Source organism: Rhinatrema bivittatum, chromosome 3 (genome assembly GCF_901001135.1).
Source record: "Rhinatrema bivittatum chromosome 3, aRhiBiv1.1, whole genome shotgun sequence".
In the NCBI taxonomy this organism is placed as follows: Eukaryota; Metazoa; Chordata; class Amphibia; order Gymnophiona; family Rhinatrematidae; genus Rhinatrema; species Rhinatrema bivittatum.
In genome coordinates, this window is record NC_042617.1 from 272,773,706 (window position 1) to 272,796,594 (window position 22,889).

At 51.6% G+C, this 22,889-nt stretch overlaps 1 long non-coding RNA gene across 1 annotated transcript; it reads left to right on the forward strand.

Annotated features, from left to right (window-relative positions):
- The first annotated feature begins 6,824 nt into the window (after positions 1 to 6,824).
- LOC115087446 lies at positions 6,825 to 22,226 on the forward strand. The gene is made up of 3 exons (XR_003855525.1): positions 6,825 to 6,948; positions 7,362 to 7,415; positions 21,754 to 22,226. It is a non-coding gene; the product is annotated as an uncharacterized LOC115087446 (long non-coding RNA).
- The last annotated feature ends 663 nt before the right edge of the window (positions 22,227 to 22,889 follow it).

Genomic DNA, 22,889 nt, shown 5'->3' on the forward strand with positions numbered 1-22,889 from the left:
CCCAGGGGCCACCCCGGACTTAGCGGGCCGTCTCGAACATTTCCTGGGTGGATTTATTTAAGGGGATCCATGCCTTTGTACAAATGCAGTCAGCTTCCCGTCCAGGCCCTGCTGCTGCTCCGGCTGACCCTGCCCCTGGACCTTCTCGCCCTTATCGCGGGCACCCGCCTCCGGGCAGTCCAGCTCATGCGGACCCCGATGTCTCGGAGGACGAGTCCGAACTCCCCGAGGAGGGGGAACTTCCCTCTGGGATAGAGCCATACCGAACTATGAGGCGGTTCTTTCCCAAGGAAGATCTCTCCGACCTGGTTTCTCAGTGCCTGACGGAGTTGGCTATTCCAGGCCCCAGTACCATGGAGGCATCCACGCAGAACCCCCTGCTGGAGGGTCTTCGCCCCACAGCCCGCCATTTCCCCTTCCTGCAAGCGGCGCAACAGCTGATCGATTTGGAGTGGAATGCGCCGGAGGCCTCATTCAAAGGGGGTCGGGCCCTGTCTGGCATGTACCCCCTGGATCCGGCAATCAAGGATATGCTGGCGTGCCCTAAGGTGGACGCCTTGGTTAGCGCTGTGGTCCCAAGCGCACTACCATTCCAGTGGAGGGGGAGGCGGCCCTCAAGGAGGCTCATGACCGACGCCTGGACGCCATCCTGAAACAAACCTTTGAGGTGGCAGCCCTGTCTTTGCGAATCGCAACCTGCTGCACAGTGGTGACGCGTTCCTGTTTGTCACAGGTCAGGAACAATGCTCCGGCAGCGGATATGGAGTCCGCTCTCTCGTTCGTTACGGATGCCGCCTCCGACCTAGTCCGTACGACAGCTAAGGGGGTCTCATCCTCAGTAGCAGCCAGGAGGCAGCTCTGGATACGGAATTGGTTAGCCGATGCTCCTTCGAAGACACGTCTCACTAGAATGCCATTCAAGGGTTCTCTCCTGTTCGGCAGTGACCTAGATAAACTGGCCAGCACATGGGGTGCCTCTCCAGTACCTCTCACAGGTCCAAGAGGACCCAGTGTGCCTTTTTGAGGCCCTCCAGACGTAGAAGCTCCCAACGCTTCACTCCCTATAGGAGTCGCTACCAGGCACCTCGTCTTCAGGCCAGGAACCAGTCCTTTCGGACCAAGCAGCACAAGAGGGGAGCCGGCTCGGGTTCCAGTCCCGGCCGCACCTCCCAATGAGAATCAGCCGATCCATCCGGGGGACGGAGCCATAGGGGGCAGGTTAACCCTCTTCTACCCCAGATGGGTCGAGATTACGTTGGACCAGTGGGTCCTCGCCATCATCCGAGAGGGGTATTATCTGGACTTCCATCACATCCCTCCAGACAGGTTTGTGGAATCCCCGTGTCCAATCCACAAGAAGGCAGCATTGGAAGCTATCCTGGCGAGGCTCCTGTCCTTGAAAGCCATAATCCCAGTACCTGCATGGGAAATGGATTCTGGGCACTATTCCATTTATTTCATGGTACCCAAAGAAAGAGGGCACTTTCCGGCCCGTATTGGACCTCAAGTCAGTCAACCGATACTTAAGGGTCCCGAGGTTTCGCATGGAAACTCTGCACTCAGTCAAGACCGCAGTACAGCCAGGGGAGTTCCTCACGGCCTTAGACTTGTCAGAAGCCTACCTGCATATCCCGATCCATCAGGATCATCAGCACTACCTACGCTTCAAGGTTCTGGGACGACACTTCCAATTCCGGGCTTTGCCCTTCGGGTTAGCCACGGCCCCACGGACCTTCACCAAGGTGATCGTAGTGGTAGCAGCGGCGCTCAGACTGGAAGGAATCCTTGTCCATCCCTACCTAGACGATTGGCTGATTAGGACGAAATCACGAGAGGAGAGCCATCGGGAAACCAACAGAGTGATCGCTCTTCTGGAAAGCCTGGGATGGGTAGTCAACCTAAACAAGAGTTGCCTACAGCCTTCCCAATCACTGGAATACCTGGGAGTCCAGTTCGACACCCAGGCAGACAAAGTCAGTCTCACCACCAAGAGAAGGTTAAAACTCCAGACGCGTCTACGGTCCTTGATGGGAGCCAGTCAGCCCATAGCTTGGGATTATCTGCAGGTTCTCGGTCTCATGGCATCCACTCTGGAAGTGGTACCCTGGGCAAGGGCCCATATGAGACCTCTACAACGCTCCCTCCTCTCTCGATGGAGCCCCCGCTTCCGGAATTACTCCGTACATCTCCCTCTACCAGCCAGAGTGCGGACCCAGCTACGGTGGTGGTTGCAGTCCAACCACATGAGCAAGGAGTCGAAGATGTCCTCCCCCACATGGACTCTGCTCACCACAGATGCCAGCCTGAGCGGATGGGGAGCACACAGTGAAGAGCTCACCGCCCAAGGGCGGTGAAACAGAGAAGAGTCGGGGTGGAACATCAACCGACTAGAGGCACGGGCAGTCCGGTTGGCCTGCCTGCAATTTGCTCACAGATTGAGGAACAGAGCGGTCAAAGTGATGGCAGACAACGTCACCACGGTGGCATACATCAACCGACAGGGCGGAACCAGAAGCCAACAGGTGTCCCTAGAGATAGGCCCGCTGATGGCTTGGGCAGAGGCGAATCTCCAGGACATCTCCGCCGTCCACATCGCCGGAAGGGACAACACCACGGCAGACTTCCTCAGCAGGGAAAGCCTAAATCCGGGAGAATGGCAGCTGTCCCCCACAGCCTTCCAGATGATTGTGGATCAGTGGGGGACTCCGGACATGGACCTACTAGCGGACAGGTCCAATGCTCAAGTACCCCGATACGTCAGCCGCAAGCGAGATCCGTTCTCTCACGGGATCGACGCCCTGGTTCAGCCATGGCCTCCAGGGTCCCTGCTATACGCCTTTCCTCCGTGGCCCCTGCTGGGCGCCCTTATACACAAGATTCAGAGGCACAGGGGCCTAGTTCTTCTAGTGGCACCAGACTGGCCAAGAAGACCCTGGTACGCGGACATGAGAAGACTACTGGCAGGGGAGCCTCTTCCCCTGCCTCTGCTCAGGGACCTGCTACGTCAAGGTCCCATCCTTCACGAGGATCCAGCTCAATTCTCTCTTACGGTCTGGCCATTGAGAGGGCTAGACTGAAGAAAAGAGGTTACTCGGAGCCGGTAATAGATACACTCCTCTGAGCTCGCACGTTTTCCACATCCCTCACCTACATAAGGATCTGGAGAGTATTTGAAGCCTGGTGCGACACTCATGGCACCGATCCACATGCGACCACAATCCCTATTGTTCTGGATTTCCTGCAGGATGGGCTTCAGAAGGGTCTCTCCCTAAGCTCCATCAAAGTTCAGGTGGCTGCGCTGTCTTGCTATGGTCCCAGGAGGGATGGCAAGACCATTGCCACGCACCCAGATGTTTCCCGCTTCCTGAAAGGAGTCAAGCACATTCGTCCGCCACTGAAGTGGCCAGTGCCCCTGTGGAACCTCAACATAGTTGTGGATTTCCTCGCGGGAGCCACCTTCAGACCCCTTCGGGGCCTGTCTCTCCATTCTCTAACTTTGAAGATGGTGTTCTTGCTGGCTGTGTGTTCAGCACGCCGCATCTCGGAGCTACAAGCACTGTCCTGCCGTGATCCCTTTCTCAGAATCACTCCAGAGGCTATCCATCTTCGCACGGTTCCCTCCTTTTTACCTAAAGTGGTCTCACAATTTCACCTCAACCAAACCATATCATTGCCAACTACGGCAGGTTTGAAGAAATCAGAAGAAGGGCGTTTGCTACGCCATCTCGACATCGGCAGATTGCTGCCCAGATACCTGGAAATGACAGAAGCAGTACGAAAGACGGACCATCTGTTCGTCCTTCACAGCGGGAAGAAACAAGGGAAAGCGGCCTCACGGCCCACCATCGCCCGCTGGATCAAAGAAGTTATCAGAGCGACCTACGTAGAGGCCGGGAAGTCACCACCTCTGCAGGTCAAGGCTCATTCCACCAGAGCGCAGGCGGCCTCTTGGGCAGAATCTAGGATACTGTCGCCCGCAGAGATATGCAAGGCGGCGACATGGTCCTCCCTCCATACCTTTTCCAGATTTTACCGTCTGGACGTCCAGGCCAGGGAGGACACAGCATTTGCGAGGGCAGTCCTACGCGGTCCTCAGGCAGCCTCCCGCCCAGTTCGGGAGTAGCTTTTGTACATCCCACTTGTTCTGAGTACATCTGGCTACACGCTAGGAAATGTTGAGATTACTTACCTGATAATCTCCTTTTCCTTAGTGTAGACAGATGGACTCTGCATCCCGCCCGGCTGCCGGTATACATGGGTTTCACCGATTCAAGGTAAGCCATGTCATTTTCTTACATAAGAGCGTCCCCTCTGCCAGGTGTCGACGCCTTCCGGTTGGGAACGCTGGCGGTCTCCAGCTACTATCAATCGGTCAGGGGAATCCTGTTTCACTATTTCATTGATCGTCAGTACACATATATCCATAACAGCTTTTGCAAGGAAGATTACTGAGTTGCTTCACTTCCTGTGGGGGTATATGTACCCGTGCTGACATCAGATCAGTCTCCAACTGCTAGCACGAGCACACTATACCCACTTGTTCTGAGTCCATCTGTCTACACTAAGGAAAAGGAGATTATCAGGTAAGTAATCTCAACATTATCTCTGTAATGGTTTCTAGGCAGACTGTAATAAGAACTCACAATATCTGTATATAGAAACATAGAAACATAGAAGTGACGGCAGAAGAAGACCAACGGCCCATCCAGTCTGCCCAGCAAGCTACACAGTTTATCCTTTTTTTTCCCCCCTTTTTTCTCCCTCCCACCCGTCTCTATTGGCTTCCAGCACCCTCCGGCCCCAATTCCCTTCCACCCCTCCACCAATGCAGAGAGCAGCGCCATCCTAGTGAACATCCATCTCAATCAGGGGTAGCAACCGCCGCAACCAGCAGGCCACCCCCTGCCCCTTACCCACCCCTGTTTTGTTTGCTTGTTTGGTTTTTTTTTTATTTTATGAGATGGCAGCCCTCCATCCTTCCGCTCCGTGAAGGTGGAACACCAACCACTGGCCACTGGCATCCCGCTCCGTGAATGCCTCTGTGGCTACTGCCGCTCCGTGCAGTGTTTTGTTGCATGAAAGTGGAACACCAACTACTGGCCACTGGCATCCCGCTCCGTGAATGCCTCAGTGGCTACTGCCGCTCCGTGCAGTGTTTTGCTGCCTGAAGGTGGAACACCAACTACTGGCCACTGGCATCCCGCTCCGTGAATGCCTCAGTGGCTACTGCCGCTCCGTGCAGTGTTTGCTGCCTCCTCTCTATTTATGCCCACTAGATTTGATGGATCCACAGTGTTTATCCCACGCCCCTTTGAAGTCCTTCACAGTTTTAGACTTCACCACTTCCTCCGGAAGGGCATTCCAGGCATCCACCACCCTTTCCGTGAAGAAATACTTCCTGAACTTCTGAAATAGAAGGGAGTCTTTGTAAGGTTTTAGGAACATAGGCCCTCGAGGCACGAGTACCGGTTCCTATCTGCAATCTGTAATAACTCACAATCTCCGTACCTGCGATAGCATCTTAGAAGAGAGTCTTTAGAGTTCTAGGAACATGGGCCCTTGAGGAGCGAGTACCGGTTCCTATATGTAAGTGGAAAGGAACAATGTTCACGTCTGCGATCGCTTCCAGGCAGTAGGGAGTCTTCTGAACGTTCAGGGACGTAGGCCCTCGAGGAGCGAGTAACGGATCCCATCTTAGCAATCTGAAAACAAGAGAAGAGAGCGGGCCCCCGAGGAGCGGGTACCCCTCATAAGTTCAAAGAGGCAGAGCAGCAGTGCAACTAACTTGGACAGCCGAAGCAAGTCCAAATGGAGTCCTTGCTAACTCGAGTTGTTAGCAAAAGTAAAGACCTTTTATATTGGAAGTAGATGATGTCACTACGGGGGGGAAACGCCCCGAGGTCCGTGCCCTTGCTGGTACGGAGCACGCGCCCTACGTCATCAGGAACATGGCGGATCCGCAGTGTCAGGCCAGCCCGGGGACTCCAGGAAGAAACAGCGAGGAGAAGCCACGGCAGCATCTGTCCATCAGACCTGAAGGGAGTTGCCTCAGAGGTAGAGAGGGTGGAGCGAGGGCAAGACCAGGCACGAACACAACATTTTGTAATCCATTCTGCTTTGACATTAAGTAATATTGCCAGACTGTAGGTGGCACCAGCCTAGATAAGGCGGAGTTTTGTTTGATAAACTTCTGTCTCCATCTGCTAGAGGGGGGGCAAAACCCAGGAGTCTGGACTGATCCGTGGTACTACAGGAATGAAAATTATCAGGTAAGAACCAATTTTCTTTTGGGAACATCTCCAGCCGCCATGCTGTGATTGAAAATTTATCCAATAAATGTAATCAACTCTTGTGGTCACTCAACAGCTCTTCTGAAAACTTACCCCTTACTTTGTATACAGAAATGGCACAATTAACTTTGTGATAACCAAGATCAATGCCTGTACCTCAGATGGAAAGTAGGACATCAGGAAATGCTCACATATCTCCTTTCTTTCTCTTTCCGGTTCCGCTCGTCCTGCAAACGTCAGCACCGGTGCAACTACTCCCACCCCTCTTTCCGCTGCTCCCTCTGTTCTCCCCTCCCCCATGCCTCCCCCTCCCTCTCTCCCCTCCTCCCTCTCCCATCAATCTCCCTGCCTTATCTCCTGTTCTCCCCCTTTCATCTTTTTCTCCTTTGCTCCTTCCTGTTATTGTATCAACTCCTCCCACCCCTCCTTCCAGTGCTTTCTCTGCTCTCCCTCCTCTCCCTTAGCCCATGCCTCCCTTCTCTATATCTCCCTTCTCCTTCCTCTCTGCCCACCTGCCTTTGCTGTTCTCTACTTTTCCTACCCTTTCTCTGTCTTGTTTATGCTTCACCTTTCCCCTTTTCCTTTCCCTTACTTCTCCTTGACATCCCGTGTGTGTTTGGTCTGATTGCAGTGCATGCGCTACGAAGAAAAAAACCCGGTAAGGAGCCTTTGCAAACATCGCTTTGTGCCCTGTAATACTTTTAAAGGTCCTTGGTCAGCAAATTTGTGCGGCTTAGTTTGGAATTTAGCTGGACAAACTGCAAAGTGTTAAAATTGTGGGCCAAGGAATGGTTAACCTACCTGGATAAAAAGAGATGACCGGGTGTGGGGCTTATGTTTAGCTGGGTAGCATATAGTTTTCCCCCTGTCCGAACTCCAAACCAGAAATATGCCTTGTTATATGCTCCTACTTTTACTTGTGTAGAGGATGGAATGTAATCAAACAGCCTATTTCTGTGGCTAAAAGAGTGCTTTACCCCCAGAAATGGATTTCATTATTGTCCTCCCTGTATATAATGGTGATGTGCATTCAGCCTTACACATTTTAAAGTGTGAACCTTTCTTTAACAGATGAAGACAAGCCTGCATAAAAAAATGACTGAGCGATTGGGAGTCAGGGTAGAGGTGGGTATTTTTTTTAGATTAAGGGACAGGCACTTCAGTGAGGTTAGATCCTCTGGAACTGCTCAGGGTACGTTTTCAGGAGGTTTTTCAGTGCTGAACTGGCTAAGCTAAATTTGGGAACATTTCCAGCCGCCATGCTGTGATTGAAAATTTATCCAATAAACGTAATCAACTCTTGTGGTCACTCAGCAGCTCTTCTGAAAACTTACCCCTTACTTTGTATACAGAAATGGGCACAATTAACTTTGTGGTAACCAAGATCAATACCTGTACCTCAGATGGAAAAGTAGGACATCAAGAAATGCTCACATATCTCCTTTCTTTCTCTTTCCGGTTCCGCTCGACCTGCAGACTTCAGCACCGGTGCAACTACTCCCATCCCTCTTTCCATTGCTCTCCCTCCTCTCCCCTACACCATGCCTCCCCCTCCCTATCTCCCCTCCTCCCTCTCCCATCAATCTCCCTGCCTTATCTCCTGTTCTCCCACTTCCATCTTTTTCTCCTTTGCTCCTTCCTATTATTGTATCAACTCCTCCCAACCATCCTTCCAATGCTTCCTCTGCTCTCCCTTCTCTATATCTTCCTTCTCCTTCCTCTCTGCGTACCTGCCTTTGCTGTTCTCTACTTTTCCTCCCCTTTCTCTGTCTTGTTTATGCTTCCCCTTTCCCCTTTTCCTCTCCCTTACTTCTCCTTGACATCCCGTGTGTGTATGGTCTGATTGCAGTGCATGCGCTACGAAGAAAAAAAAATGGTAAGGAGCCTTTGCAAACATCGCTTTGTGCCCTGTAATACTTTTAAAGGTCCTCGGTCAGTGGATTTGTCCAGCTGAATTTAGAATTTAGCTGGACAAACCGCAAAGTTGGCGCTTTTTTTCTACAAGGAGTGGGCGCAGATCACCTCGGACCAGTGGGTCTTAGACACCATTGAACAAGGCTACGCATTGGAATTTGTCCGCCCTCCGAAGGGAAGGTTCATCTTCTCCCCCTGCGGATCCGCCCCCAAGCGGCGAGCGGTGCAGTCGACTCTGGCCAGACTTCAGGAGATAGGCGCTATTGCGCCCGTGCCCTTCGGAGAGGTGGGCTTGGGTCACTGTTCCATCTACTTCGTAGTGCCAAAGAAGGATGGATCCTTCCGGACCTTTCTGGACCTCAAGGAGGTCAACAGGTCCCTCCGAACTGTTCGGTTTCGCATGGAAACGCTGCGGTCTGTGATTGCGGCGGTACACCGGGGGGAGTTCCTTGCCTCCCTGGATCTGACGGAGGCCTACCTGCATATCCCCATCCGACCGGACCATCACAGTCTCCTCCAGTTCAAGATTCTGGACCAGCTCTTCCAGTTCATCGCTCTTCCGTTAGGCTTGGCGACGGCGCCGCGCACCTTTACCAAGATCATGGTGGTCGTAGCGGCCGCCCTTCGGAAGGAGGTTATTCTGGTCCATCCTTGTCTGGACGATTGGCTCATCCGAGCGAAGTTTTTCTCCCACAGCCGAGCAACGGTGGCCAGGGTAGTACAGTTCCTGCGTTCCCTGGGATGGGTGGTGAATTTCTCCAAGAGCTCCCTCGAGCCCTCGCAGCGCTTGGACTTTTTGGGGGCGACCTTCGACACACGACTAGGCAAAGTTTTTCTACGTCGGGACAAGGCGCACTCCTTGCGGGATAGCATACGGCGGTTCTCTGCGTTGCCAGATCCCACCTCCTGGGACTACCTGCAGCTCCTGGGAGTGCTGGGTTCCACCATCGATATGGTACCTTGGGCGTTGGCGCATCTCCGGCCCTTGCAGAGGGCACTCCTCTCCCGTTGGAACCCAATTTCGCAGGACTACCAGATGGTCCTCCCGCTCCCTCAGATGGCCAGGGACAGTCTGAACTGGTGGTTGGATCCGTAGAACCTGGCCCGCGGCGTGTCCCTCGATTTGCCGAATTGGGTGGTGGTAACCACCGATGCCAGTTTAGTAGGCTGGGGGGGGCAGTCTGCGATCGAAGCACCACGCAGGGGACGTGGTCCGAGGCGGAGGCGAAGTGGTCCATCAACCGTCTGGAGACCAGAGCGGTCAGACTAGCACTGCGACATTTCCTGACGCTTCTTCGGAACCAGGAGGTCAGAGTCCTATCGGACAACGCTACCACAGTGGCCTACATCCACCGCCAAGGGGGCACGCGCAGCCCGCAGGTGGCGCTCGAGGCGGCGCTGCTGCTGCAATGGGCGGAGCGTCATCTCGTCCGGCTAGCGGCCTCGCACATCGCCGGGGTGGACAACGTCCAGGCGGACTTCCTCAGTCGTTGGCTGCTGGACCCCGGAGAGTGTGTCTCTCTCCTCCGACGAAGCGATGCAACTTCTCGTCCATCGGTGGGGGGCCCCCCACCTGGATCTGATGGCGTCCGCTCTCAACGGCTGGATCTGATGGTGTCCGCTCCTCAACGGCTCCGCAGAATAGACATTCACTCGGAGGCGGTAGTTTCCACCCTGCTGCGAGCGCGAAAGACGTCGACGTCGGTGACCTACGCTCGGGTCTGGAAGGTTTTCGAGCTGTGGGGTTCCACACAGGCCACGAGACCCGCAAAGGCTTCTGTTCCCCAGATCCTTCAGTTTCTACAAGCGGGGGCGGACAAGGGACTCGTCTATAATTCACTGCGGGTCCAAGTGGCCGCTCTTGCCTTGCTGTTGCGCGATGGGGGCTTTCTCCTGCAGCACCCGGACATCGCTCGGTTCCTCAAGGGCGTCAAGCATTTGCGGCCTCCGTTAAGGGACCCAGTCTCAACCTGGTACTTCGCTCCCTGGCGGGACCTCCTTTCGAGCCACTGCGCAGTGCAACGATCAAGGACCTCACCCTCAAGGCTGTCTTCCTGGGGGCCATCTGTTCCGCGCGACGCATTTCGGAGCTGCAGGCACTGTCGTGCAGGGAGACCTATCTTCGTTTCTCCGATTCCGGAGTCTCGCTCCGCACCGTTCCCTCCTTTCTTCCGAAGGTAGGGTCTGCATTCCACGTGAACCAGATGGTGGAGCTGCCGTCCTTCGCTGCCTCTGAGCCGAGGTCTCTCCGGCTCTTGGATGTCAAGCGCGCCCTGCGCCTCTATCTGGAGGCTACAAATGAGTTCCGGATTTCTGTCCATCTCAGGCCTCGAAGACGACCATTGCCAGATGACTGAAGGCCGGCGTTGCCGCTTCCTACATTGGGTCGGGCTGGACTCCGCATTGTAGCGCATTCTACACGTTCTCAGGCGGCTTCCTGGGCGGAGGCTCGCTCGGTCTCCTCTCACGAGTCTGTAGAGCGACCACTTGGAAGTCTTTACACACATTCTCGGAGCACTATCGTCTGCACCTCGCCTCGTCGGTCTCTGGACACTTTGGCGAGCAGGTTCTCTGAGCAGGCCTCGCAGGACCCCACCCGATTTAGGGAAGCTTGGGTACATCCCACGGTCTGGACTGATCCAGGTACGTACAGGGAAAAGAAAATTATTACTTACCTGCTAATTTTCGTTCCTGTAGTACCATGGATCAGTCCAGACGCCCACCGCGTTTGGGTTTTCTGATCCTGCTAAAGTACGGTAGTGCTGTATGTCTCTCACGACGTTTCAGTTTTTCACTGTTTTCTCACTGTTTTCACAGCTCCCTACAAGTTGGCTGGCTGTTTCGCAGCTTCCTACCCGTTGATAGGACGCTTGCAGTTAGTTACTCATGTTACTCGGCTTATGGTTGCCGGTTCTTATAAACTTGATCCATTACGGGGGTTTTGTTTTCTACTCGGGCTTTGATATACTCGATACTGAACTCCTGCAGAGGGGGTAGTAGCATATATGGTGACGCCCCCTCAAAGCTTGTGCTGACTCCATCTGCTGGATTGGGGACATAACCCACGGTCTGGACTGATCCATGGTACTACAGGAACGAAAATTAGCAGGTAAGTAATAATTTTCTTTTGGTATTCAGTGATTTCTCAGAGACGAGGAGTCCCTCAGATCACAGGGAACTGTCCTCCCTCTATAGTTACTCCAGTGAGCCATAGCAAATGGTTTAGTCCACTCACTACCCTAAACTAGGTCCTCCTCTGGGAGGTGCTTAGACCTTAGAAAAGGGACCCAGAAAAGACAAAACAAATATAACAATTGAGGAATCACTAAATAGCAGTCAATGGAGAGATTACTTACCTGATAATCTTATTTATTTATTTATTTATTTATTTATTTATTTATTTATTTTGCAGTTTTTTATACCGACCTTCATAGTAGATAACCATATCGCATCGGTTTACATTTTAACAAAGGGTAAAACTGAGGTAACAATTCTGGTAAATAATAGATAACAAAGGAAAAGGAATAAGTCAAAGTTACAATCAACAAGGTATGGAAAACTTGGAGGCTTAAAGACAAGCTGGAAGGAAGATAGAGGCAGGTAGAATAAATATAACATGATACGAATAATTTAACGGGTTAGAGCATATGCTTTAACCAGGAAATGCCAGTGTCCCATTGTTTCAGGAGGAAGTGTGTCAAAGTCCTTGTAAGAAGTGAGGCTCAAACTAGTGATTATCCGGTGGATCTGGGAAGGCTTGGTGAAAAGAGCCACGTCTTTAGTCTTTTTCTGAAGGTTAAGAGCAGGGTTCCAATCTGAGATTTGCTGGGATATTGTTCCAGATAGCTGGGCCTGCAATTGAAAAAGCTCTGTCTTTGGTCGTAGAGCGCGAGTGGCTTTAGTAGGGGGAAATTTCAGAGTGCCTTGTGGATATCTCTCGTTGGGTCTGTTAGAGGAGTGGAGTTTGAAAGGGATATCCAGGTCGAGTTGGAGTTGCTGATGGATGGTTTTGTGTATTAGGGTAATAGATTTGTACAGGATTCTGAAATTTACTGGTACCAATGTAGGTTTCTGAGGACGGGGGAGATGTGTTCACCGCGGCTGGTGTTGGTCAGCAGTCTCGCTGCCGCATTTTGTAACATCTGCAGTGGTTTGGTGGTAGATTTAGGGAGGCCTAGAAAGAGGGCACTGCAGTAATCTATTTTGGCGAACAGAAGAGCCTGGAGGACTGTCCTGAAGTCTTGGAAAAAATAAGAGTGGTCTCAGTCGTTTCAAAACCTGTAGTCTGAAGAAACTGTCCTTTGGTGGTTGTGTTTGACCATTTTTTTAAGGTTTAGACGATTGTCTATTATTACCCCAAGGTCTCTAACGTGCGTACAGGTGATGTGAGCATTGTGCGGTGAAGGTGGAGGAAGATTGTTTTCATTTGAAGAGATGAAGAGAAGTTCCGTCTTTGAGGCATTGAGGACCCAAGTTTAAGCTGTTGAGTAGATTAGTAATGGATAGAAGACAGTTATTCCAGTAGGTGAGAGCTTTTGAGATGGATTCTGTTTATTGGGATTAGAATCTGTACATCATCTGCGTACAGATAGTGAATTGGGTTGAGGTCTGTCAGTAGTTGGCAGAGGGGGAGGAGGTATATATTAAAGAGGGTTGGAGATAAGGAGGATCCTTGTGGTACGCCAAGGGAAGATTTTGTTAGAGGTGACTCCTTGTTATTGATTTTGACTTTAAAAGTCCTATTGCTGAAGAAAGGACCTGAACCAGTTGTGGGCTGATCGGAGATGCCGATATCCTCAAGGCGATCCAGGAGGATGGTGTGGTTGACTGTGTCAATGCCGCCGAAATGTCTAACAGAACTAATAAGAAGGAATGTCCTTTGTCTAATCCCATTATAATATGGTCTGTAAGCGAAATGAGGAGGGTCTCCGTGTTGCGTGATTTCTGGAAGCCATATTGCGAGGGGTATAGGATCTTATGGTCCTCTAGATATTCTGAAAGCTGGTGTTTACCAGTTTCTCTGTAAGTTTGGCAACGAATGGTAGATTGGAGATGGGTCTAAAGTTGGCTAGTACATTAGGGTCTAGATTGTGTTTTCTTGAGGAGGGGCTTAAGAGAAGCAGTTTTTAGGCTGTCTGGGTAGCTTCCTTGAGTTAGAAGGCTGTTAATAATATTTGTTAGAGGTCCTGAGATTGTGTCTGGAATAAGCAGCAGGAGTCTTGATGGGATATTATCAGCCGGATGACTAGATGGTTTCTGTCTTTTTAGAATGGATTCAATCTCTTTGTGGAGATTAATTCGAAGCTGTCCAACTTAGGTTTAGCGAACAAATTGAAATTCTCATCTGATTTGAGAGGTGTTGTATTAGGAGGAAGGAGGGCGAGAGTATTTAGGATCTTCAGTTGAAAAAATGAGGCGAGTTCATTAGCCTTGATAGAGCTGTTCGTCTGGAATAGGTGGCGGGGTTGATTTAGTTATTTGTGTTACGTAAGCAAATAGGGCCTGGGCGTCATACTGGTAGTGGTGTATTTTGTTGGCGTAATATTCCTTTTTTTTTGTAGTATGCAGGTCCTATAGCGATGTAAGAAACCCTTGTATGCTGAAAGGGTAGTTGAGTTGGGGGGGTTTTTTCGCCATCTATTTCTTTATGGCGTAAGTCCTGTTTCATCTGTTTTAGTTCGGTGCTGAACCAAGGTTGATTCCCCCCTTTTTTTGGATTGATTGTTTTGGAGGTTATTGGGCACCATTTGTTTGCGACTGCTTCAGTAATTGTTTGCCAGGAAGATAGGGCTGAGTCGGGATTAGACAGGTCCAGGTTGGAGAGTTCCTTGGAGAGCTGCTCGCTGAGTATATCAGATGGACATGATTTCCTGAATTGAATGGTGGAAAGGTGCGGAGAGGTGTGAGTCTGTTTGTATGTGGAGAAGGATGATTCTATCAAGAAATGATCTGACCAAGGGATTGGGGTACATGTGGGATCAACCGTGCATGTGAATTTAGAGTTAATGAATATTAAATCCAGGATGTGACCAGCTTTGTGTGTGGGGCTGTTGATAGTCTGAGAGAATCCCATAGCGTGAGGGTGGTGAGGAAGGCTTCGCAGTCGCAGATCGCGGTATAGCGTCTGTATGGAGGTTGAAATCTCCCATAATCATAGTTGGTAGGTCTAAGTTAATATGTTTTGCTATGGATTCTATGAGGGGTGAAGGGTCGGTTTCTAAAACTCCAGGAGGAGCGTAGACTAACAAAATTTGTAGAAGTTTTGACTTGACTAATCCTAGTTCCAATTTGGATTCAGTCTTGATGGTGTGAGCGGTCAGTCTGAGTTCTTTCTTGGAGGCTAGAAGAAGTCCGCCTCCTCTTTTTTTGTGTCTATGGAAGGTGAAGATGTCATATAACTGGATAGGTAGTTGGTTGGTTAAGGCAATGTCCGAGTTTTTTAACCAGGTTTCTGTGATGGCACAGATGTCTGGGTTGGAGTCCAGGAGGTAATCATTGAGGATGTGTGTCTTTTTTAGTTAAAGATTGTGCATTGAGGAGTGTTACTGAGAGTAGCGTGAGGCCTAGAAGTTGGTTCAAAGGAGACGTCATGATTGGAATAATTCTTTTTTGTAAGACGTTTGTGGAGTTAGGTAAGGAGATTCTCCTCTGGTTGTAGATGATTGGGATGTTGTGTGTGAACATGATGAATGAGGTTCCGGAAGAGGTTTAGTCTGAGCAATATTTTGATTGTGACTGGATACAACTGGTGAGAGTCTATATGAAGAAGTGATGTCTGTGGACGGATGAAAGAAGGTGTTTGTCTGAATGAAGGGCGGTTTGGATGATTGTTGAAAGGAAGTCTATAAGCTTGTTGGATTGATTGGAGGAGTGCTCAGTCCTCCTTAGGTGTGGGTGGTTGTTTGATCAAATCTTGTTTTCCTTAGTGTATGCAGATGGACTCAGAACAAATGGGTATAGTGTGCTCGTGCTAGCAGTTGGAGACGGATCTGACGTCAGCACGGGGTACATATACCCCCGCAGGAAGTGCAGCAACTCAGTAATCTTCCTTGCAAAAGCTTTATGGATATATGTGTGACTGACCGATCGATTAAATGAACATGATTAACCTGACCGATTGATAGTAGCTGGAGACCGCCAGTGTTCTCAACCGGAAAGCGTCAACACCCGGCAGGGTGGATGCCCTATATAAGGAAACATGGCTTACCGTGAGTCGGTGAATTCCCATGTATACCGGCAGCCGGGTGGGATGCTGAGTCCATCTGCATACACTAAGGAAAACGAGATTATCAGGTAAGTAATCTCTCCATTTCCTAGCGTGTAGCAGATGGACTCAGAACAAATGGGATGTACAAAAGCTATTCCCACACTGGGTGGGAGGCTGCTCGAGGTCCGTTTAGGATTGCCCTCGCAAATGCTGTGTCTTCCCTGGCCTGGACGTCCAGACGGTAAAATCTGGAGAAGGTATGGAGGGAGGACCAGGTTGCCGCTTTACATATCTCTGCCAGCGACAGCATCCTAGTTTCTGCCCAGGAGGCCGCCTGCGCTCTGGTAGAATGAGCCTTGACCCGTAGAGGTGGTGGTTTTCCCGCCTCTACGTAGGCCGCCTTGATAACTTCTTTGATCCAGTGGGCAATGGTTGCCCGTGAGGCCGCTTCCCCTTGCTTCTTCCGCTGTGAAGGACGAACAGGTGGTCCGTCTTTCGTACTGCTTCCGACATTTCCAGGTATCTGGACAGCAGCCCCTGGGGTGATCCTGAGAAACGGATCGCGACAGGACAATGCTTGTAGCTCTGAGATGCGGCGTGCTGAGCATACAGCCCGCAAGAACACCATTTTCAAGGTTAATAAACGGAGGGACAGGCCTTGGAGGCGGGTCCCGCTAGGAATTCCAAAACTAGGTTGAGGTTCCACAGGGGCACTGGCCACTTTAATGCGGGCGAATGTGTTTGACTCCTTTCAGGAAATGTGAAACGTCTGGGTGTGTGGCGATGCTGTTGCCGTCACTCCTGGGGCCGTAGCAGGATAGCGCTGCCACCTGAACCTTGATTGAATTGAGGGAAAGACCCTTCTGAAGCCCATCCTGCAGGAAATCCAAAATGATGGGGATTTTAGCGGCATGCGGATTGGTGCTACGAGTCTCGCACCAGGCTTCAAATACTCTCCAGATCCTTATATAAGTTAGTGATGTGGAGAACTTGCGTGTTCGGAGGAGAACATAAGAACATAAGAAAATGCCATACTGGGTCAGACCAAGGGTCCATCAAGCCCAGCATCCTGTTTCCAACAGTGGCCAATCCAGGCCATAAGAACCTGGCAAGTACCCAAAAACTAAGTCTATTCCATGTAACCATTACTAATGGCAGTGGCTATTCTCTAAGTGAACTTAATAGCAGGTAATGGACTTCTCCTCCAAGAACTTATCCAATCCTTTTTTAAACACAGCTATACTAACTGCACTAACCACATTCTCTGGCAACAAATTCCAGAGTTTAATTGTGCGTTGAGTAAAAAAAGAACTTTCTCCAATTTAGTTTTAAATGTGCCCCATGCTAACTTCATGGAGTGCCCCCTAGTCTTTCTACTATCCGAAAGAGTAAATAACCGATTCACATCTATCACATCTATCACCGACGCCGAGTATCCCCTTTTCTTCAGTTGAGCCCTCTCAATGGCCAGACCGTAAGCGAGAATTGAGCTGGATCCTCGTGGAGGATGGGACCCTGCCGCAGCAGGTCCTTGTGAGGAGGCAGGGGTAGAGGATTTCCTGCCAGTAGTCTTCTCATGTCTGCGTACCAGGATCTTCTTGGCCAATCCGGGGCCACTAGAAGAACTAGGCCTCTGAGCCGCTGAATCTTGTGTATAATGGCGCCCAGCAGGGGCCATGGAGGAAAGGCATATAGTAGGATCCCCAGAGGCCATGGCTGTACCAGGGCGTCGATTCCGTGGGAGAGAGTATCTCTCCTGCGACTGAAGTATCTGGGTACTTGAGCGTTGGACCTGGCCGCTAGTAGGTCCATGCCCGGGGTCCCCCACTGATCCACAATCATCTGGAAAGCTGTGGGCGACAGCTGCCATTCCCCCGGGTTTAGGCTTTCTCTGTTGAGGAAGTCTGCCATGGTGTTGTCCTTCCCGGCGATGTGGACGGCGGAGATGTCCTGAAGATTTGCCTCCACCCAAGCCATCAGGGGGGCTATTTCTAAGGATACCTGTCGGCTTCTGGTTCCGCCCTGTCGGTTGATGTATGCCACCATGATGGCGTTGTCCGACATCACTCTGAATGCTCTGTTTCGAAGTCTGTGGGCAAATCGTAGGCAGGCTAGCCTGACTGCCTGTGCCTCTATAGTCTGTTGATGTTCCACCCCAACTCTTCTTTGTTCTACCGCCCTTGGGCGGTTAGTTCTTCGCAGTGTGCTCCCCATCCGTTCAGGATGGCATCTGTAGTGAGCAGAGTCCAGGTTGGGGAGGACATTTTGGACCCCCGGCTTGTGTGGCCTGGCTGCAACCACCACCGTACCTGATTCCGCCCTCTGGCTGGTAGAGGTAGGTGTATGGTGTAGTTCTGTGATTGTGGGCTCCACCGAGATAGGAGGGCGCGTTGTAATGGTCTCATATGAGCCCGAGCCCATGGTACCACCTCCAGAGTGGATGCCATGAGGCCAAGGACCTTTAGGTAATCCCAAGCTGTGGGCCGGGTGGCGCTCAGCAGGGTCTGCAGATGATTCCGGAGTTTTGATCTCCTCTTGGAGGTCAGGCTGACCATGTCTCCCTGGGTGTTGAATCGGACTCCTAGGTATTCCAGCGACTGAGCAGGCTGTAGGGAACTCTTGTATGTGTTGACTACCTATCCTAGGCTTTCTAGAAGAGATATAATTCTGTTGGTTGCCTGGTGGCTCTCCTCCGGTGACTTTGCCCTGATCAGCCAATCGTCCAGGTAGGGATGGACGAGAATTCCTTCCTTCCTGAGTGATGCCGCCACTACTACCATGACCTTGGTAAAGGTCCGCGGCGCGGTGGCTAACCCAAAGGGTAAAGCTCGGAACTGGAAGTGTTGGCTCAGGACTTTGAAGCGTAAGTAGCGCTGGTGATCCCGATGGATTGGGATATGCAAATAGGCCTCTGACAGATCCAGGGATGTGAGAAACTCCCCTGGCTGTATTGCACTTTTGACTGACCGCAGAGTTTCCATGCGAAAGCTAGGGACCCGTAGGTGTCGGTTGACTGACTTGAGGTCCAGGACGGGCCTGAAAGTGCCCTCCTTCTTGGGTACTATGAAATAAATGGAATAATGCCCAGAATTTATCTCCCATGCAGGCACTGGGATTATGGCGTTTAGGGACAGGAGCCTCCGCAAGGTAGCTTCCAGTGCCGTCCTCTTGAGGGGTGGACAAGGAGATTCCACAAACTTGTCCGGAGGGAGCCGAAGAAAGTCCAGGTAATACCCTTCTCGGATGATGGCGAGGACCCACTGGTCCGAGGTAATCTCGACCCACCTGCGGTAGAATAGGGTTAGCCTGCCCCCTATGGCTTCTTCCCCCAGATGGGTCAGCTGATTCTCATTGTGGGGTGTGGCCGGGACCCGAACCCGAGCCGATTCTCCTCTTGTTGTGCTTGGTCCGAAAGGACTGGTTCCTGGTCTGAGAACGAGGTGCTTGGTAGCGAGCCCGGTAAGGGTTGAAGCGCTGAGAGCTTCTACCTCTGGATGGCCTAGGAAAATGGCACTGGCTCCTCCTTGACCTGTCTTCTGGTAGACGGGGTAATGGAGAGGCGCCCCATTTATTAGCCAGTTTCTCGAGGTCGCTGCCGAACAGGAGGGATCCTTTAAAGGGCATTCTTGTGAGGCGTGTCTTGGAGGAGGAGTCGGCCGACCAATTTCATAGCCAGAGCTGCCTCCTGGCTGCCACTGAGGATGACACTCCCTTGGCTGCCGTACGGACTAGGTCGGAGGCTGCGTCAGTGAGGAACGAGAGAGCTGATTCCATTTCTTCTCCCGGGTTGTTGGTCCTAGCTTGTGATAAACAGGAATGCGTCACCACGGTGCAGCAGGTCGCAATTCGTAGGGACATGGCTGCCACCTCAAAGGCTTGTTTCAGAATGGCGTCCATGTGCCGGTCATGTGCATCCTTGAGGGCGGGCCGCCCGCCCCCCCCCCCCCCCCCCCCGGAATGGTGGTGCGCTTCACAATTGCGCAAACTATGGAGTCTACCTTAGGGCACGCCAGCAGCTCCTTGGTTGCCGGGTCCAGGGGGTACATGCCGGACAAGGCCCTACCCCCTTTGAATGAGGCCTCCGGCGCATTCCATTCCAGATCGATTAGCTGTTGTGCTGTTTGTAGGAGGGGAAAATGGTGAGCCGATTGGCGCAGGCCCTCTAGCAGAGGGTTCATCCTAGGTTCCCCTGGGGTGCCTTGGCCCTGGATAGCCAGCTCCGACAGGCATTGAGAGACCAGGTCTGGGAGATCCTCTTTAAGAAAGAAACGTCTCATGGTTCGATACGGTTCTATCCCCAAGGGAAGCTCTCCCTCCTCGGGGGGCTCGCCCTCTTCCTCAGAACAATCTGAATCCCCATAAGTGGGGCTTCCGGGCGGCGAATGGCCGTGCCTAGGCCTTGAGGGTCCAGGGGCGGGGTCCTCCGGTACGTATGGATCCGTTCGGGGATTAGACTGCATCTTGACAAAGGCATGAATCCCCTTGAATAATTCCACCCAGGAGAGCGAAGCAGGTTCTAGCCTTAGGGGCACTAGGTCTCTCGGGTTCCCTGGCTGCTCACCGCTGCCTGCTAGGTCCTGGGTGTTCCCAGAGGAACTGGCAAGTACGCTGGGCTGGGACCGGCCCTGGCCTGGAACTCCCAGGGCCTCCTCACATTGGGCACATAGGGAGTCTGCTTCCTCACTCTGTATTGCTCTGAGGTTGCATGCTGAGCAGAGGCCTAGAGCTTATGCCTGATTCTGGAGGTGCTGGCTCTGCGGACGCATGGGCTCTCCTACGCTCCATCTTGTCTGTTATCTCTATGCGGTGCGCTCCCAGCCTGAGTATGCGCCTTGTAATATGTGCGAAAGATGTGCGCCTACTAAAGTGTGCTTTATCAACGTGCGCCTATGAACGTGCACTTTTCAACGTGCGCCCGTAAACAGGCGCTTATCAATGTGTGCTTATCGGCATGCGCCTGTGAACGTGCGTTTATCAGCGTGCGCCTATGAAAGTGCAGCTATCAATCCTGTGTCTCTATCAACGTGAATCAAGGTGTCTTCAATGTGCGCCTTTATCAGATATGCTCCCAATTATTTTCGGGCGCCCAACATATGCACCCATCGCCTGTGCGCTCAGTCTGGCCTGAGCGCTAGAGCGAGGCGACGAACCAGGGCAGATGGTGAGCAGGCAGGTAAAATGGCGACCTCCTTGGCGGGCTGCCATGTAGGCAGACCCCGGTAATCCTCGCTTCCTCGGAGACCCACAAGTAAAGATATACACCTTACCTTGTCTCGGCGCTTCCCGGCTGCGACCCGGGCGGTCTCCGGCTGCGGGGGGAGAGGGTGATTACAGTCACCGCCGCGCTCGAGGAGGTGCACCCGCTGCCTCTAAGCCGCGCCCGAACTCGTCTCGCTCGGGGGCCAAGTCCTCACCGGGACCGAGGCTGCCTCTATGCCGCGCCCGAGCCCTTCTCACTTGGGGGCTAGGTCCCTGCCGCGAGTCGGCCACTGGACGGCGGCTCTCACCTCCGAGGGACCACGGAAATCACCTCGGGAAACTCAACTGGGGGAGGGACCTGAGGGTATCACCGCGGGAGTGCGGGGCTCGTCTTCAGGTAGGATTCTTCTATGAATTTAGTCGTTAGAATTTGGAAAAACGCTCAGCGAGCGTGAGGTAGCTCCAAACTGCTTTGGAGACGGAAATTACTGAGTTGCTGCACTTCCTGCGGGGGTATATGTACCCGTGCTGAAGTCAGATCCGTCTCCAACTGCTAGCACGAGCACACTATACCCATTTGTTCTGAGTCCATCTGCTACACGCTAGGAAAATGTTTATTTATTAGCACAATCTGTGGTCAGAAGACCTCCTCACTATTTAGATGCTGGTTGGTTACTCCAGCTCTACCTGACACAAAAACCTGAAAGAACTATGTGAGACTTGGTGCAGGACCCTGCTGATACTCAGCACTAACTTACCTGTCACTAATCATTCACAGAAACAGTGCTAATAAATGAATGTTTGTTATTATATATAAGAAAAGGATTTACAGTTAACTCAAAAGGCTTGAAAAACTGGAAACAGCAAAAAGGAAAGAAAAGGAACAGTAACTGCTGGTACTTAACAGTTTGTCTGCAGAGTGAAATGTTGCTTCCTTCCTAGTCAGATATGAGGGCCCTGTGCAACCTTTTCCTGTCAACCCACAGCTGTACTTCCCAGCTGAAACAGGTCTCTCTCTTTGCTAATTCCAACCGTCATTCTCTCAGCCCGTTCTATCACTCTTAACAGATCCTCAGCAGCAGTGCAATGTCTGCTAAAATGAGCATCTCTCTCATAGTGTTAGTCTCTCTCTCTATCTCTCAGAACCTTAGCAGCAGGGTGAGGATATCGGTCCTGGGACTCATCCCCTCAGCTCCAGCTCCTGGTGCCAGTGGAATACTGCGCTCTTATACTGCCGCCTGCTGACCGGCTGAAGATCATCTGAATAAAAAAAACCTTCTCTCAATATACCAGGCAAATAACAATTAAAACTCCTGCTCATCACCAAGAATAATTTTCCAAGTGCGTGGCTCGACTTTTGTGCTGTACTGGAGAGACATTTGACATTCTGCTGACTCCGCCCCTCCAGCTCTGCCTCAGCTCCATCCCTGAAACACCTCTGCTCACTGGCTGTAAAAGACTAGGGTTTAGAGCAGTGGGCTGGAAGCCAGGGTTTAAATCCCACTATCACTTCTCCTTGTGGCCTCAGGGTCAGATTGTGAGCCCACTATGAATAGAGAAATAACTAAAGTACCTAAATGTCATCCACTTTGAAGTGCTGAAAGTTGGAATATAAATAAAATTAAATTAAAAAAAAAAGTCAGCCTCCTGATTGATTTACCCCATGTAACCTCTATAGTACCGGGGGGAAGGGTTAGGTCGGCCATCATAAATGTAGATAGTTGGGTGGCTGGTGGACAGAAGGACTGCCTGGTAACTTGCCTGCCTAGTGCGAAGGTGGCACACCTCACACGTCACCCGGTGCTGCTTTTGATCAGAAAGGTCTCACTGTTGGAGAACATCATCTTGGTGTAGCAGGAAGTGATCCTGAAGCAAGGACCTGCTCTCCAAGTGATGCGTTGTCCTCAGTGCGAGAGGACAAGACTCCTAGGGCTACTGCCCAGGAGGGAAGGGTTAGGCCGGCCATCATAAATGTAGATAGCTGGGTGGCTGGTGGACATGAGGACTGCCTGGTAACTTGCCTGCCTGGTGCGAAGGTGGCACACCTCACGCATCACCCAGATAGGATTATAGACAGTAAATGTGGGAGAGAGGTTCTGGAAGCCAAATTTAGGATTTCAGGTAGAAATCTGGAGCCTCCAGGGTGGCATTCTCTGAAATGCTGCCCATTCCAGGTGCAGGTCCTCAGGCAGGCAGAGCTCTTGGGTCTCAGTTCATGGATGAGACGATGATGCAGGGAGCAGGGATTCAGTTTTGTAAGAAACTGGGAAACAAGAATG